This window comes from Kogia breviceps, chromosome 5 (genome assembly GCF_026419965.1).
Source record: "Kogia breviceps isolate mKogBre1 chromosome 5, mKogBre1 haplotype 1, whole genome shotgun sequence".
NCBI classification, from domain to species: domain Eukaryota; kingdom Metazoa; phylum Chordata; class Mammalia; order Artiodactyla; family Physeteridae; genus Kogia; species Kogia breviceps.
In genome coordinates, this window is record NC_081314.1 from 15,576,832 (window position 1) to 15,589,261 (window position 12,430).

Consider the following 12,430-nt stretch of genomic DNA (forward strand, 5'->3'; position numbering starts at 1 on the left):
CTCTACTAGCTTAGACGACCACAGAAACAGCCTCAAGGGCAATGGCAAGTAAGGCTGACTCTCTCTTTCTCCCCTTCCTTTTCTTGTATGCGCATCTCTCTGTAGGTCAACCACTTTGTATCAGTCAGGTTTCTACAAGTGAATGGAATAGCTGTTGTCAGTTTTCAGACTGCACCTCCCACGGAAGAACTTTACTCCTTCCCCTAGTGCCGTGCTGGTTCAAACATCCTAGTGTAGTGCCAGAGAGAGAGAGAGAGAGAGAGAGAGAGAGAGAGAGAGAGAGAGTGTGTGTGTGTGTGTGTGTGGTTAGCAGTGAGGGAGGGGGAGGCAGCCAGTGGTGATAATTATCCAGGAGAAATGGGGAGATATGAGCCTGCAATGAAAACATGAAATGTCCTCCACATGGAGTTATCATTCTAATTAGCCTCTGTTCTTTCTGGTTATAACTGCAGCATTGTCTCCACAAGTTCAGGAAAGATGTGGCTGAAACAGGAGGTTAATCAGCTCAACTGTATCCCTCATCTACATTAACAGCAGCATTATTTTCATTTATGGGTCTATTCTGTTGATTAGTTTTTATGCCTATTAGCTTTGATGGACTGTAACATATGGAAATTTGAGTGTGCTGATCATCTCTGATAACCATCCTAGACTTTTCTGTAGATTTTCTTTCTATATTGACTCAACTTCTATTTCTGTATGTGGCCCATTAACAAGAATAATTCCAAAGACTTAAATATAACATTTCAGAATTGATTAAGCATGTTATATCCCAGCAGATAGATTCAAACCCATGTTTGCTTGCAAAAGAATTCATTAGACTGTATAGCAAAGGGAACTATATCCAATCTCCTGGGATAAACCATTATGGAAAAGAATATTTTAAAAAATGTATATATGTGTGTAACTGAGTCACGTTGCTCTATAGCAGAAATGAAGCACAACATTGTAAATCAACTATACTTCAATTTAAAAAAATAGATTAGGGCTTCCCTGGTGGCGCAGTGGTTGAGAGTCCGCCTGCCGATGCAGGGGACACGGGTTCGTGCCCCGGTCCGGGAAGATATCCCACATGCCGCGGAGCGGCTGGGCCCGTGAGCCATGGCCGCTGAGCCTGCGCGTCCCAAGCCTGTGCTCCGCAACGGGAGAGGCCACAGCAGTGAGAGGCCCGCGTACAAAAAAAAAAAAAAAAAAAGATTAGAGCCCTATATTTGCATTTTCCTCCTCATCAATTGTAGGAAAAAAGGGGGGGAGCAAATTGGGGTGGGTGTGTGGGCTGGATTGACTCCCTGCCTTATCACACACCCTGTGATCTTGGGTAGGTCCTTTAGTCATTTAAATTTCCTTTTCATTCTCTCTGAAATGGTTAACATCACTGATTTAGGGATATTGGGAGCAGTAGAGATAACAGATGCTTAGCACAGGGTATGGGAGGCTTAATAAATGGTGGTTATTGATTTTAACCAAAACCATTCTCCTACAATGTCCTGAGAGATCTTTATCCCAGGTTGGGAGGACTCAGCAATGCTCCAGTATACACTCACTCACCTGTCCAAGGTACATAGAAAGCGATCAATCAGCAGTTTACTGGGATATTCGCTCTCTGAGCCCAAATTGCCCTGCATGGCTCATGGTCCATTTGATCTTCCTACTGCACTGCTGTATGACATGGCCTGCATTGTTAACTCAGACTGTTAACTCTTACATTGTACAATGTTTCACCAACAGTTGCCAAACTGACCTCATTTCCTGCCATGTTAACCTCATTTCCGTTTTTGATAGGGTTACTAAACTGAACGAATTCCGAGAATACTGCAGACACAGTATTATCTGAGTTCTGCCAGGGGGATGATAAGGTCCTGTGGTGTCTCTGTGGCCAGGATGGCCAAAACAGTGGGGAGACAGTGTAGATAGCAGGAGTCATAACTGGCTGGACAGTTCCTCCAGCAGCCCTTTGATCAGACCAAGAAGCCTGGTTGTGGGAAGTAGGTAGGTACAGAGAGGTCAAGCTGGGAATAAGAACTGAAGTGATCAAGAAAAATATCCTCCAAAATCTAGAGTAGGAAGCCCTTTCACTCATTCACAGAGCAAACTGAGTGCATGGGCAGGGCACTGTGTAACGCTCTGGGGATAGAAGAGAACAAAACAGACATGACTTCTGCCTTTTTGGAGCTTACATTCTAGTGGTGGGGAGAGAGACAACAAACACACAAATCATCTGGAAATTTCTAAAACTGATGTGATACCAAGAAAGTAGCATGACTTGGGGCAGGAGAGGGGTGCTCCTTTAGGTATGATTGTCCAGTGAGCTAGAGAATGAGTAGGCAGCTGTGTGAACTTCTGGGGCCATAGCCAGCTAGGTGGAGGGAAGAGCAAAGGCAAAGGTCCTGAAAAGAGAACGTACGGGTTTTCCCTGGTGGTGCAGTGGTTAAGAATCCACCTGCCAATGCAGGGGACAAGGGTCCAAGCCCTGGTCCAGGAAGATCCCACATGCCGTGGAGCAACTAAGCCCATGCACCACAACTACTGAGCCTGAGCTCAGAGCCTGCGAGCCACAACTACTGAGCCTGCGAACCACAACTTCTGAAGCCCGCACGCCTAGAGCCCATGCTCCGCAACAAGAGAAGCCACTGCAGCGAGAAGCCCGCGCACCGCAACAAAGAGTAGCCCCTGCTCGCTGCAACTAGAGAAAGCCCACGCAGCAAGGAAGACCCAACACAACCAAAAATAAATAAGTTTTTTAAAAAGAGAGAGAATGTGCTTGGTATATTAAGGTCTAGAAAGAAAAGCAGGTCTGGGGAGCAGAAATGTGGTGGAGAGGGGCAAGGAGTGGAACTTCCAGTGAAGAGCCTCCCAGATGATGTACCTTAGGGGGGTTTCGCAGGGTCCCAGCTGTAGCTCCCTCAGCAAGGCAGCAGAAATAGGGCCTGGAGCAGCCTGCTTCCCTCCTTACCAACACCATCAGCTTGGACTGCAAAAAGTTCATCTACTCACCCCAGTGTTCAGTGCACATTTACAATTTACTTTGTGTTCCATGATGTAGAAGTTTGGGAAGCGCTGATATAGCTTTTTGTAGATCATGTTTAACACTTTAAATGTTAACTCCTGTACAGTTTCAAATGACAAAATTAGAACTATTGCCTAGAAAATATAGAGAAAGAGATATACCTCAAAACGAGGGGAACTTTAAAAACTATAAGAATCATCCAATGATAGAATGGGTTGCCTCAAAAAATAGTCTGATAGGAGGAGGAAAATCCATATATTGGGTAGGAAGACTCAGTATTATAAAGATGTCAATTCACAATAAATTAATCTACACATTTAACATAACCAGGATTAAAACATCACGTGTTTTGTTTTTTTTTTGCAGGCCTCTGACTGTCGTGGCCTCTCCCATTGCGGAGCACAGGCTCCGGACGCGCAGGCTCAGCGGCCATGGCTCACGGGCCCAGCCGCTCCGCGGCATGTGGGATGTTCCCGGACCGGGGCACGAACCTGTGTCCCCTGCATCGGCAGGTGGACTCTCAACCACTGCGCCACCAGGGAAGCCCCATCATGTTTTTATTTTTTTAATTACACAATTAAAAAATTTATATTCTAAGAATATCTGGGAAAATTCTGGAAAAAAAAGATGACCATCTCTTCTAGGTATTAAACATATTAAACACAGAATAATAAAAACAGTATGGTAAGGGAAATGAGGAAAGTTAAAAGGAAAACCACAGTCCCAAAATGGCATCGCTCATGTTAAAAGCCCATGACACCAAACCTAGATTTAATACCTGATCTAATTGCAGTTTCAACCTCTCCCAGAAATGTAATCTTAAACAACCAGTCTGGAATTTTCCGATCAAGCACCAGTAAGGTAATCTGTCACATGGGCCCTCTCCCTTTCCACCTGCCTCCCCCAACCAAGAAGAGCCAATCTGCATGATAAAACCTTTGCTGTTCCCTTCCTCTAAAAAAAGATGCCCTAGCCTAAAAATAATCTTTTCTTTTCTTTGGCTAACAGCTCTCTTTCCCCACCCTTCTTCCTATAAAAACCTTCCATATTGTACAACTCCTTGGAAGCTCTTCTAGTTGCTAGATGACATTCCACCCAAATCATGAATTGCCTAATAAAGCCAATTAGATCTTCAAATTTACTTGGTTGAATTTTGTTTTTTAAACACTAGGCAGGGAACTTCTCTGGTGGTGCAGTGGTTAGGAATCCGTCTGCCAATGCAGGGGACACGGGTTCCAGCCCTGCTCCGGGAAGATCCCACATGCGGAGCAACTAAGCCCATGAGCCACAACTACTGAAGCCCGCGCACTGCAACGAAGAGTAGCCCCTGGTCAGCGCAACTAGAGAAAGCCTGCGCCCAGCAACGATGACCCAATGCAGCCAAAACAAAAAACAAACAAACAAAAACACTAGGCAGATAGATCAATGAAACAAAAAGCCCAGAAACATATATGCGTAAAATTTTACATATAATTTATATATATAAATTTAGTTTATTATAAAGATCGTAGTCTAAAATAGATTATTCAGGGAATTCCCTGGCTGTCCAGTAACCGGTTAGGACTTGGTGCTTTCGCTGCCATGGCCCGGGTTCAATCCCTGGTCAGCGAGTTAAGATCCCACAAGCCATGCAGCACAGCCAAAAAAATAAATTAAATAAAAATTGATTTTTTTTTTGGCTGTGCCGGGTGGTTTGTGGGATCTTTGTTCTGCAACCAGGGATTGAACACGTGCCCCCTGTGGTGGAAGCACAGAGTCTTAACCACTGGACTGCCAGGGAATTCCCAAAAATGGGTTATTCAATAAAAGGTGTTAGGAAACTGAAGAGCAATCTGGAAAAAAAATACAATTGGGTCACTACTTTATAGTTTAAAGCAAAATAAATTACAGATGGAGGAACGGTTAGAATGTGAAAAGTGAAAGAACAAATGTACTAGAAGAGAACATGGTAGAATTTTTGTATCTTGCTATAGACAAGCTTTGCTCAGTATGGTAAAACAAACACTAAAATAAATAGATAAAACAAGATGCTGTAAAAGAAAATACTAGTAAGTTCCAGCTTTTTTCCCCCCAGTTTTACTGAAATACGATTGGAAAGTGAAATTGTATATATCTAAGGTATACAACATGATGTTTGGATATACATTGTGAAATGATTACCAAAATCAAGCTAATTAACAAATCCATCACCTCACCAAGTTACCTTTTTTTTTTTTTTTGGTGATAGTGGTAAGAACCCTTGAGATCTACAATGTTAGTTGATTTCAAGTATACAATACATTATTGTTAACTCTAGTCACCATGCTACACATTAGGTCTCCAGAAGTTATTCATCTTATAACTGAAAAGTTGTACCCTTTGACCAACATCTCTCCATTTCTCCCACCCCCAGCTTCTAGCAATGAACATCCTACTCTGTTACTATGAGGTCCATTCTTTTAGATTCCACATATAAGTGAGATCATGCAATATTGGTCTTTCTTTGTCTGGCTTATTTCATTTACATTCACTGAATTGAACAATTTAAAAATTTAAAAAAATTTTTTTTAATTCCTGCATGGAAAAAAAAAGTCATAAGAGAAATAACAAACTGGAAAAACTTTTCAATTTAAATTGTTCTTATTTTTTAAAAGTATGTATAGGGGCTTCCCTGGTGGCGCAGTGGTTGAGAGTCTGCCTGCCGATGCAGGGGACACTGGTTCGTGCCCCGGTCCGGGAAGATCCCACATGCCGCGGAGCCGCTGGGCCCGTGAGCCACGGCCGCTGAGCCTGCGCATCCGGAGCCTGTGCTCCGCAACGGGAGAGGCCACAACAGTGAGAGCCCCATGTACCACAATAAAAAAAAAAAAAAAAAAGTAGTAACAGTGGCTGCCTCTGGGGAGAACTGAGGTGCTAGAGGGAGAGGGATAGAAGAGACTTCCTTTTCATTGTATATTCTTTCATACCTTTTGATTTTTATACTGTATATGTTATCTAATTTAAAAAACAGATTACAACTGAAAGTATGGGGTGGAAATGTCCATATATGTGTTTGTACAAGTATAGAAAACAGCCGTTCTTAGCATCCTGTAACAAATGGTAAGGAGGTAGGGGATTTGAGGTGAGGCTTGACTTTTTACTTATACTCTGCCATGTTTTTTCAATGTGTTACATTGAGCACATACAGCTTTTCTAATTAAAAAAATTAATAGTAGTTTCCTCACCAGAGGAGTGTTGGTACAAAGCTGAAAAGACTATTTGCAGAGTACTTTGTATGGGGAGTTCCACCTTGGTGGGGAATTTCAGACCAGATGGGTCTTTAAGCAGCTTTCAGCCTAAAACATTCCTTAGTTCTATGATCTATAATTTTAGGTGGACCAGCCTTATTTCTTTAACTGGGTTATAAGCTCTTTAAGGATGGGGGGTTTCAATTTTGGTTAAAAAAAACAATGTTCATCATCTCTTAGCACAAAGGTACGTAACTTGCCAAATAAAGTCTGTGACTTGAACGAAGGGACATCTGTTTTTTTCACAGGGGACATAGTGCAGATTCAGTGCCCGGAGCTGTTAAGGTCACATATTGTTGTTCTAACCTTTCCTATCACAAAGAGAAATGTAATACAATTTTACTGGTAAAGAAGGCTTAGTCAGCACATTTTGCTTTGGGTTTAGTAAAACAAGAATTTATTTGGTCAAAGTTAGTGGACCAAGAACGGCTGGCCGGTGCACCGTCGTGATCTCTATTTACACAATGCCAGCAACAGGACCGTAGGTCTGGAGCCTGGGACTTTTCCCTGGGCACCCACTTGGGTCTCTAATTATCATCAATCCTTCTGGCATCAAAGTAAAGAGTCATAACTCTCTTTTTTTTAAGTCACAACTCTTATAGTCCATGTGTACTGAATAAACGACTGTGCTACCATACGAATACATGCCCGAATGAATAGATGGATCAATTATTGGGTAAATAAGTGCATAAAAACACGCATTAATTAATGAGTGAAACACTTTCTCATGGGGCAGACACACTATGTGTGGGTCATGGACACTGACAGACCTAGAAAGTAGAGATAGGAACTATGGGGTGACAGGCACTCAGAGCAAGTCCCCACGACTGTCCGCAACCTGTACCTGTTTGACCGGAACGGAGCGTGGCTGCATTACTGCGAGTGGCACCGCGAGAAGTAAGCGGAGATCCCCAAGTAGGAGGAGTACAAGCTGATGTACGGGATGCTCTTCTCTATCCTTTCCTTTGTCGGCAAGATGTCCCCGCTAGACATGAAGGACGGCTTCCTGGCCTTCCAAACTAGACGTTACAGACTCCATTAGTACGAGATGCCCTCTGGGATCAGCGCTGTCATGAGTACTGACTTGGGCGTGGGGCCCACCCAGGATGTACTGCACCACATCCGCGGTGAGCTGTACGTGCAGCTGGAGGTGAAGAATCCCCGGTGCTCGCTGGGCCAAACAGCGCAGAATGAGCTCTTCGGCTCCCGACTGGACTGCTGTGGCCGCTGTCCGCCCTTCTTTTCCGCCCGGGCTGGCTGAAGGAAGCACGCTACCTCACCCCTCGGAAGAATCCCTGTCTGTCTGGGGCCCTTCCTAACCTGTTTCACCCGAGGGCCCCCCTACTGCAAATGCCACTGCCCCAGCACCCCCAGCCCAGTCAAGCCCCTCGGTAGCCCTCCCAGGGGAACAGCCTAAAGCCGTCCCTGGTGCCCTCCCCGGCACAGAAAGAAAGCCTACCAGAGGCCCTACACCTCCAAACCAGGCCCTCTCCAGTTTTATCCCCTACCTGATGCTTCGAGAAGTACAGAATAAACTTCTTATCACTAAAAAAAAAAAAGAAGAAGAAAGAAGGTAGAGATACACACAACGGGCCCAGTGAGCCCAAGACTGGGGCCCTTCCTGTGAGGACCAAAAGTGGCCCCATCTCCTGGTCGGTGCCTAAGAGTGCGCCTAGCCAAGCAGAGTACATAGCACAGGGTCAGAGCCATACATGCCCAGATGGGCGCCCACCAAGGAACCCTTTATCCCTCCTAAGGGCCAAGATTAGGCTGCCACTTCAAGAAATACCTACCTGGGGCTTCCCTGGTGGCGCAGTGGTTGAGAATCCGCCTGCCGATGCAGGAGACACGGGTTCGTGCCCTGGTCCGGGAAGATCCCACATGCCGCGGAGCAACTAAGCTCGTGAGCCATGGCCGCTAGGCCTGCGCATCCGGAGCGTGTGCTCCGCAACGGGAGAGGCCACAACAGTGAGAGGCCCGCATACTGAAAAAAAAAAAAAAAAAAAAAAAAAAAAAAAAACCTACCTGAGCCCTCTGATTTAAAATATTTGGTTTCCTCTGTATTTGGCTCTTTATGATTCCAGATATTGTATCCCCAGTTTTTTTTCACAACAGGAAACATGTATATGTCAAAGTGTGGGCATATCAAAAAAAATTTTTTTTTGCCAGTTAACCTCTCTGTCTGTCTGTCTGTCTGTCTCTCTCTCACACACACACACACACACACCAGTGTGACAGAAAATGGCAATTACAGCTCAAAAGTTTACAAAGTCCAAAAGGTGGTCAAGATAAATGACGATATAACATTCTACCTTGATGAAAGGTATCCAGACTCACCTATTAAATTGGCAAAGGTTTTTTTTTTTTTAATAAGAATTGCTCAGTGTTACTACGGTCAAAGCAGCTCATTTGGCAAACTCCTGATGGTGGTGATATAAACTGGGAAAACTCTTGGGAGAGCATTGGGCCATCCATCTTGAAAGCTTTAACAATATTCCTACCCTATGTCCTAGTGATCTCACTTCTCACAACAGGGCTGTGATGAAAAAGAAATAATTCTTTATTCTTAGAACATAATCCCAAAGCATTTTTTAAAGACTTAAAATAGCAAACACCAGCCCTCCACCCCCATCCGCCAGGCTCTAATCTCCTTTCCCTGCTTCTCTTCATAGTACATATTATATATTCATGCATTTGTCTGTGTTTCCTCCCCACCCCTCCCAAAGAATCAAAGCAAACTGTGTCCCTAGCGCCCTTGAATAACTCCTTACACATAGTAGGTACTCATAAATATCTTTTAAACTAATGAATTATTTATAATAGTGAAAATTAAAACAAATGTAAAAATAGAGTAATAATGATTTAAGTACATTTTGGTAATCCTTTGATTGGCTATTGTGTAGTCATTACAAATGTTAATTATAAGAACTATACCAACTTGGAAATAGATATACTGTTAAGGCAGAAATCAAAATGCAAAACAGGGGACTTCCCTGATGGTATAGTGGTTAAGACTCTGCAATCCCAATGCAAGGGGCACGGGTTTGATTCCTGGTCAGGGAACTAGATCCCACATGACGCAACTAAAAGATCCCGCATGCTGCAACTAAGACCTGGCACAGCCAAATAAATAATTTTTATTTATTTATTTATTTTTTTGCGGTACGCGGGCCTCTCACTGTTGTGGCCTCTCCTGCTGCAGAGCACAGGCTCCGGACGCGCAGGCGCAGCGGCCATGGCTCACGGGCCCAGTCGCTCCGCGGCATGTGGGATCTTCCCAGATGGGGGCACGAACCCGTGTCCCCTGCATCGGCAGGCAGACTCTCAACCACTGCGCCACCAGGGAAGCCCTAAATTTTTTAAAAATGCAAAATAGTATGTAGGTGTGGTTGATTGTTACAGTAATGACCCCAATGAACCATGCCTACCTGTATCTGTATTTTCTTTAAGTCCCCTCTCACACTGACTCTGGGCTTCGCCATGTGACTTGTTGTGGATGATGGAACGTGAGCAAAGATGATTCTGGCAGCAGCTTGAAAAATGTTTGCACAGTGGGTCTTGACCTCTCTCCCTTGCTGCTTTTGGAACCCAGCTGCCCAGGTAGCATGCTGGAAATAGACCAACCAGCCCATAGCCAGCGCCAGACATTGAATGTCTCATTCATAGAGTGAGGCCATATTATACAGCATCCAGCTCTAGTTGAGCCAACAGAAGACTGCAGTGGCATGAATGACCCTAGTTGATAATAGCAGAAGAAACGCCCAGCTGAGCTCTGCCCAAATTGATGACTCACAGAATTGTGAGCAAGTGAAAGGGTTGTAGTAATAAGCAGCAAGTTTTGGGGTAGTTTGATATAATATCTGTTTTGTTGAAATAGGTGTGCATATGGAGGAAAAAAGTACAGTGCTGTTTACACAGAAAGAACTCACAGCAATCCTGTGATGAAAGAAACTCAGGTGAGGAGACCTCTTGACTAGGCATGACTTACCAGGCATGGTAAGAGACCTTACATAGAGACCAATATATTCTAGAGGAAAAAGAGACCAATATATTCTAGAGGAAAAAGAGAGACCAATATATTCTAGAGGAAAAACAACGACAAAAACAAGCACACAAATGAGTACAGAGGTTCTGTTTAGAGTGATGAAAAAGTTTTGGAGATAGATAGTGGTGATGGTTGTACAGCATTGTTAATGTAATTAATGTCATTGAATTGTATAATTTAAAAATGGTTAGTTAAGGGATTTCCCTGGTGGTCCCTGGTAAAGAATCTGCCTTCCAATGCAGGGGACTCCGGTTCGATCCCTGTCAGGGAACTAAGATCCCACATGCCTCGGGGCAACTAAGCCCGTGAGCACCACAACTACTGAACTCACACGCCTCAACCAGAGAGCCCGCACGCCGCAAACTACAGAGCCCACTGCCCTGCGGCCCGTGTGCCACAACTAGAGAGAAGCCAGAGTGCAGCAACTAGAGAGAAGCCCGAGTGCTGCAACGAAGAGACCATGCACTGTAACAGAAGATCCCGCATGCCTCAACGAAGATCCTGTGTGCTGCAGCTAAGACCCGATGCAGCCAAAAAAAATAAGGAAAATAAATAAACAAAATAAATAAATATTTTAAAAAAATGATTAGTTAAAATGGCACATTTAGTGGAATTCCCTGGCTGTCCAGTGGTTAGGATTCTGAGCTCCCACTGCAGGGGGCACAGGTTTGATCCCTGGTGGGGGAACTAAGATCCCACAAACCGCAAGGCATGGACAAAAAAAAAAAAAAACCCACAAAGAAACAAAACAACCGCCTGCCCCAAAACCATATAAGCAAAGTCACCTATCACAAACTTCCTCCAAAGATGGCAACCTTTCCCTAACATGCAATACAATTGGTTCCTCAGCCACTGTGAACAGCTCTTACAGTGGGCCAATATCTGCCCAGGATTTCTATCTTTCCCTGCAGACCTCGGCTGAGTGATGCAACCTGGTCCTGCCATCCTTTCAACAGCTCTGAATGTCGGGATGGGGTGGTGGAAGTTACCTTCCTCAAAGGAACCAGATGCCACTTGGCCGATTCCCACACCCACGGTTCCTTACTCTCTCCCGTGAGGTATATACTGCACTTACAGCCATGCACATGATCAAGAATGTTCTTTAGTTTCAGAGCATGCTTCCTTGCCTCCTGCAGCAAGATGTGACAGTCATCACATCATCTGTTACTCACCACTTTGCCCTCTGCGCTATGCCAGCCCTGGCTTTAGACAGCTCTGTGAAACCGACGGGTGGCATTCCTGGCTGAAACCTCCTGCAGAAGAAGCGAAGGGGTATTAACAGGGCACTCCCTGAGAAGAAGCTCTTCCGCAGGTTCCAGGGCCCCTCTAGTTTCCTGCACCTGCCTGAGGTTCCTCAAGGATAGTCAGCGAGCCCTCTCACAGGAAAGGTATTTGCCCAGTGCTTTTGCCCTAAACTTGAATCTGGTGGCACTGACTCATCCTTCCCTTGCGACACCGATACTCAATACTAGGCCATGGCCTGGCTTGTAGCTTTCTCTCTTCCTCTCCCGATCCTGCCTCGGCTCAGACCTGGCTGCCTACCTCACCTTTCCCCGGTCCCAGTGCCTGTGCAATTCAGCTCTGAGGTTTTTTACTTTTTTGCTTCCCCCGCACAAGTGAATATTTGTTACTAATTTCCCCACTCTTCATCTTTGTGGGCTGTCTTTAGCCCTTCTTTCTGGAAGCTACTTTACCTCTGCTCCAGGGTCCTGGTAATTACCCTTCTAACTCAATTAGATGACCTTATTCTTTCCCACTTCCTCTTTCCTTCCATTGTTATGCAGAGGGAGGGGAGATGGCTGAAAGTGCGCGGAGAATTGGATTAGGTAACAGGGTAACTCTGCAGGTCTCTTCGGGGTTCTGCCTCTGCCCCGGCTTCCAACGAGCCCCACGCCCGCTCCACGCTGTCTTCCCACCTGCAAAACCAGGAACAAAGGAGCCAGGAGTGTGGGAGAAATGAATAAGGGGGCCTTGGCTGAGGCAGTGGAGAGGAGGAAAAAGTTTCCTTCTTAGGGCTCCTGGCTGGGTATGAAAATTAAACTGACAAAGACAGATTAACAAGAGAACAGCATACAACTTTTATTAAATTTTTATTAAATTCTTCACAAGAGA

The 12,430-nt window shown here is 44.8% G+C and overlaps 1 pseudogene; it reads left to right on the plus strand.

The window, feature by feature from the left end:
- The window catches only part of LOC131757626 (trafficking protein particle complex subunit 1 pseudogene), a 45,973-nt pseudogene extending 38,439 nt beyond the window's left edge, over positions 1-7,534 (plus strand).
- Positions 7,535-12,430: the final 4,896 nt, after the last annotated feature.